Genomic DNA, 6,609 nt, shown 5'->3' on the forward strand with positions numbered 1-6,609 from the left:
AGGGTAGTTGTCACCTAATAGGTCTGCAACGCCATGTATCCTAGCCATACCATGGATGAAAACCAATCGAGTATTCATTGATTTGGATACTAATGAAACAATTTTCAAGAATCAAAATTTCTCGGAATCATTCTTGTCCTATGATGAGTATGTGTCTATGTGGAGACAGGAATATCTACAATCTCAACACACTACACAAAAACAACCATAGTTTGATTTGCCAGAAACATATTATAAAAAGTGAGAAATCATGCAGGGAACTAGGCAAGTGTGGATGCATGCGGCTAGAGAATTGTCTTGTGCACAATTTCATCAAGGATGTAAATATCAAGTATGGCTCCGCAAGGAGAGCTTGATTTCAGAACAGAAGACTGAGATACAATATCTAAAAGTACCTATGCCAACAAAGCTGAAATTGACAAGGACATCCAATGGTCACACCAATAAGAATCTACAGATATGGCGCTCCAAAGCACCCTATCAAAATAGGTATACAAGACAGATTTGAGTGCCGAAGAAGGTAAAAAATGAGCCGACTGGCAATGCCAATGAAACATCGGTCATCATCATTCAAAATCAAATAGCAAAGACGCAACAATGGCAACCAAAGACACCTTAGATAACAAACTATGCTATCCGCAACACTATTTCTGTCAAAAAGGTCTGGAAACGTAAAGAATGTCAACAAAAACTCACGAACACAACAATTGATAGAACAACCTTGGATGAAGACCACGAAAGTCCCATTAGCACATGGTTTTACCCATGGACAGCATATACCCTTGACGATACCTTGTCGTCCGGGAGGACTCTGACTCGGAGGGGGGGAGGCATTCCATGATTGATTTTCAACCAATTTTGCGTTTTATTGTGCGATTTTTTGGAGAAGAAAGAATATTCCCTCATAGTTAAGAAGATTTGGGGACCAAACAATGATATATGAGCCCCTAGGGATTTGTATATACTATATACTTATTTCATTATGAGTTATTCTAGTCAAAATTGGCCAGAAAGTCAACAAAAACACTAAAAAATAGGCCAAAGATGACGTTTGCGGGAGAGATTGTACATAGGAGATGAGAAGAGGGAGTGTTGATGTATATCACTATTTATTGAATTTTCTAGAATTAATTTTCTATTTTTAGGATTGATTTTGGATTTATTTGGTTAATTCTAGCTATTTTTTAGCAAAAAATATAGAAAAAAATCATAGTCCAGATGAAAATGCAACAAAAAATATGCTTAGCAGAGCAGTACCAGGAAAACACAGAAAAAATATGGAGAGCAAATAAGACAATGCAAATTTGGCCACCGTCATGATGGGACCTCTAAAAGGGCCAGAGTGCAAAAAATGACGGATTTTGAGCAAACGAAGTCCAAATCAGGAAATTTGTGAGCCTAAACTGCATCTCATGAAAATTTATAGCCACAGGTAAACATGGGAAAATTCCATATCAGGGCCCCAAGCACATATAGGTAAGCTCACCTAAGAATCTCTCATTTGTGACTTGTGACCTTGCGGAGAGAGAGCTAGTTGCGTGCATGCAGAGACTTCTAGCCATACATTGCATGCAACCATCCATATGTCATCAGACATGAGAGGTATGCTCATCAACACTACTTCTAGGAGTTGTTTACTCAAGTTTGTCACAAAACCTCGCCAACAGCATCATCACGACACACACAAGACCAGCACAAAGTAGATGCTAGGCAGACCCATAGGCCACCAATTGATACCAAAATTGAAAAGCACAATGCCTAGACCCTAGAGAACATGTCTATGACCTTGGGCAGTGCCGAAGATGCCTCCCAAAAAAACCTAAATCCACAGGGCTCCCAGAAGTGCGGCCGACCAGAAATGGACCAAACGTCACGGATAGCAAGCCAACGACTTCAAGAAGCCAATCATGTGGTTAGACCACAATTATGATGACTGTTTGCGGGTCTCCGTGACAGACGTCCATAGCATAGCTCTCAAGCATCAACATATTTATCAATACAAGGGAAGAGACGAGGATGAGGCATGGAAACTCACTAGGGTGTCAATCCTAATGAAGTGAACTCGATGAGATGCATCTACTAACTCTACAAGAAAATCAAACGCACTATCACTAAGTAATCTGACTATGTCCTTCTACACAGCTCTACAGTCATCACGCCCATTTACCATGCAAATCTATTCGGAATCGCACGAAAGTTGAAGGGAAGCTACAGGGGACTATCAGGATCGTATCCTATCACTGTCACAGCATTCTAGAGAGGTACAAATATCACGATAGTTCATCCCAAAGTCAACAAAAACAACAAACAGGTGATTCTAATGGGTCATTTTAGGGTCCCTAAAGCCTCTCCTAGGGTCAAAACAACATAAAATACGCATATAGACACTCAAAACATCAATTTAAGGTCTCAAACTCGTAGTTAAAAACCTACATTGAATCTTCAATGATTACACTTGAATGGAAGAGCAAGGTAAGAGGAACACAATGCAATAAATGAATCTGAATTTGGATTACCGTAGCCACAATGGAGAAGATTACAAGTTGGAGCAAGAAGGAGCTCTCAAACGTACGCTGTCTTCTCAGTTTCCCATCAAAAAGATCATGTTCAAACTTACAAAAAATGACCTTTATAATTTAGGTCTTTACAAATGGATTGTCCGGCCAAAAGCTCCTAGACTTCTAACTGGCTCTCTAATATACAATTGCTCCCAAAAGAATAATCATAAATCCTTTGACAAGTTCTCGGCTTAGAGATGCTCTCTTACAAAAGAATTTTACAAAGGTTTCTCATAAAAATATGACCCTTCTCTGGAAATGACCGCTTGTCGCTTCGTCCGCCAAACACTCACCCCTTCCTTATCCTTGCACGCCCTCATGCAAGTTTAGTGCTTTGGCCGTTGATGTGGCTCCAATGAAGCAAGTGTTGCTGAAAAGATTTTTGTTTGAAGGACAGCTTCCAGGGCTTCTTGATGCTGTCTGAAAGGATTTTCACTTAACGTGTGTTGGTATGCTACGTATCGTGCCCTGAGGTCCTTCGCCATAGGATGGAAAATCCTTGAGTCGATTTCGAAGAACCCTGTGACGAAGGCCTCTTCGAATGTCTACAAGTAGTGTGAAGGCAGGTACATTATCCTGGAGTACATTGCCATCAAAATGTGTCGTGGCGGCGAATCTTGGAGATTCCAGCAAATCCCTCTGTGCCCTTCCAAGAACAGATTCCACGGATGCTCATCACCTTCAGTGTCTTTAAACACCTGGATGCAGGTGATGATCATCCAGGCTATCTTTACTAGCATTTGGCAAGCCACGTCGGGGCCATCCCGCAGCAAGGCGACTGTCGAATTCAACGTGTTGACCACGTAGGCTATTGTAGGAGGCTGCTGCGCTGTCAAGACTAGGTAGTTTAGCTTTTGTTGCCTTGAGCCTTTCCATGTGGCAAAATAATTCCACGTGCGTCTTCTAGGGACTGGGCAGAAAGTAGGATCTATTTGTATATGATGAGGAGCGTTGTGGTAGTTAGTTAGATCCTGTGGCCGTTTGTCCAACCACTTCTGCCTCCACTTTGGGTGGTCGTCGACAAGTATCTGGGCTTCTTCCGTTGTTAGTCCAATGCCTTTGTAGCCCCCATCTTTGTTTCGTGGCAGGGCTGGCCACATCTTTTCCTTCCACAGAACTGCTTCATGGCATAACAGAGGAAATGGTAGGTACTCATGGCCAAAACCTTCCACCTTCTCTTCTGGCTGTAAGTAGGCCAGGGCCGTTGACTCCATTATCTTCTTTTCATAGAGCATGTAATCCTTTGTTGGTCCCTCTGGCATGTCCTTAATGCTCTCAGTGAGCTCATCACTAATATCCAGATCTGGCTCTGCAAATTCGTGCTCTTGTTCCCCTTGATGTGATGTTTCAGGCAAATCAGGCACTTGTTGTCAGGACAGCAGTTGCGGTTGACTCTGGGATTTTTTTGCTCTGATTTATTGTTGAAAAATTAGATCTTCCTTTTCCTTCAGTAGTGTGTCACCGATCTGCTTTTGAGTCTCTAATTCGGCGCTTGCTTGTGCAAGTTGCTGCTCCAGTTCTTTTATCTTTTGCTCATTTGCCGCCGTCTGGGCCATCATTCCTTATAAGAGCAGTTGTCTTTGAAGCTTTTCTTGCTCTAGCTCCGATTTCAGTGCCGCTATGGTGTTCACTGTTGTGGCATTGTCCGATGTGGAGACCAATGCTCCAACAGGTTCCTGGTTTTCCATCAAGGTTGTCAGAGTGCTTTTGACAGTGTACAAACTGTTAACTTTTTGAAACCTTCCACTCTCATAAGCAAGCTGCTCCGTTGTTTTCTGTACTCTTGCCGTCAATTCTTGGCATTCTTTTTCTTTGGCGGTCAAATCTGTCCTGACATCCACCAAATCTCGAATCAGAGACTGAGCTTGCTGTCGCTCAAGGTCTCTTTCCTCCGTTGTGAGTTCTAGTCGCGCCCTCAGGATCTCTAACTCCTCTTGCCCAGATGTTGGAGCCCAACTTGTCCAAATTTTGTAATGAGCCCACCAAAGCCTATCAAATTCCCATTATTTTTTATGTCAAAGATGTCTTATCATTTTGATCCACTTGTCTAGATTATGTAAAGATTAATTAGTCGGCCGGGACCTAGATGCATTCCCACTTTGTAATTATGATGAGTAGAACTCAATTAAAACCCCATGTACATTTTGAGCTAAGGTGACTAAATTATAAAGGTCACCTTAGAACTATTTTTTAAATAACATTTGAATGATTAATCCTGTGTCGTACGAGTCTGAGAGAGAGAGAGAGAGAGTGAGAGAGAGAGTAATCTTACCCTCTTCGCTACGCGCATCTCCCTCACCGGATTCATGAAGGGACCACACCATCGCGGTAGCCTCTCCGAGAGCTACGCGCCCACGCCACGCATTCGTATCGTCGAGCTGTTCGCGAGCGATCCTTCCACGAGCTTGTTTTTCTTGTAAGTAGCACAAACAGTGTCTCTTTTCAACAATCAAGTACTTTATGGAATGAGGGAGAGATTAGCTAAGCATAGATACTCATAGACTTAGGTTTCGCACACTTTTAGATTATGTCTTGTGAGTCTATCGCGACTGTATTCGAGATAACTAGGGTTAAAATCTTGTGAGATTAGACTTATAGGTAAGTATATCCTAGTGAGAGGATCGTGCCTAGCAAGTTTGAAGGGATTCCGAGTTCATTTGATGTGTAAACGGTGTTATGAGCGTTTAGGGATAGAGTGGGTTGAAGTTAACAAGGATTAGTGATTGATGCATCATAGAAGTGCATATGTGTAGGTTGGTCTCAGCCTGACAAGCTAACGAGATTGCCTCTGTGCACCTACGGGTTAGTCGTGTCACCGGATGATAAGTATATTGTCTGTGTCGTGCTTGTGATCATGAACAGGGGAGTAGTTAGCCCTAAAACATTGGCGCCGCTTCCGGGGACACAAGACCTTAAGTAGGGAGATCTACGTCACTCGTGTGATGGTTAGCTTACTTTAGTTTCGACTAGAGAGAGCTTATACTTTTAGAACAAGATCCAAGAGGGGTATCCTGAGGTTTAGTGGATAGCCAGGAAGCCTGTGTCTTGCCGAGGGTCTGTGACTAGTTGGATTTAGTTAGGTAGGATAATGTGGAGTTATGGTTTTATGGTTTTGAGTGCTTGTTATGGTTGTGTAGAAATAGTGTAGAAAAATGCTGTAAAAACGCAAAACAAACAAAAAGAAGAAACAATAAGGCTTTTTGCTTTCCTTGAAAGAAAAACCCACACCATATACTCTTTAAGGGTGTGAAAGGAGTAGACATTTGAATTTATGATCCAACGCTTGAGAAAACTTTAAAATTGCGACCAAAACCAACAAAAAGAAACAAGTGATTGCCATAAGAAAACACTAAGTGAACCTAGAGAGGCCAAGAAGAGATATAACCACTAGCCTGGGGTAAACTGATTGTGTTATGAGGTACAACTGATATTCACAAGCTTAAGATGAAGTGCTATCAAATTTGCATCACTTTAAGTGCATTTGAGTTGTGAATTGCCATAGAAAAGAAAATGAAATTTGTCAAGTGTTTGAGTCCAAGGTCAAAATAAGTCCAAATTCAGTGAAACTCAGGGGATAGACTTATATGGGCACAGGGAACACAACTATCCAAAAATAGTAAAAAATCACATCCCAATCTCTCTTTGGCGAGTCTAACGCGATAGACTAGTGATTTGGAGATAGACTAACAATATGGAAAAAAACCTTTATACCACAGGTTTAAACACATCCATACAGGGTTGCTCACAAAAATTGAGTGAATTTTGAAAACACATCTTGACCACCAAACCTCAAGACTCATGTTAGAGTCTGAATTCGGAGAGAGTGTGGCAAGAAGGCTTTGACCAAATGTCCAAACAGTGCAAAAATTGTCAATGCACAATACAGGGAGTAGTGAGGAAACCAGCAGTTGATAGAGAACTTGTGAAAAAGACCAACACTAGGAAATTGCTGAGTCTATCGCGATAGACTCGGGAAGTAGGGACTAGGGACCTAAATTACTCTAGGAGAGCTTATGCAGAGCCCTAAATGCACACACAAAAGTTCAAGGTG

The sequence above is a fragment of the Adiantum capillus-veneris genome, chromosome 4 (genome assembly GCF_014529385.1).
Source record: "Adiantum capillus-veneris isolate H3 chromosome 4, ASM1452938v2, whole genome shotgun sequence".
Classification (NCBI taxonomy): domain Eukaryota; kingdom Viridiplantae; phylum Streptophyta; class Polypodiopsida; order Polypodiales; family Pteridaceae; genus Adiantum; species Adiantum capillus-veneris.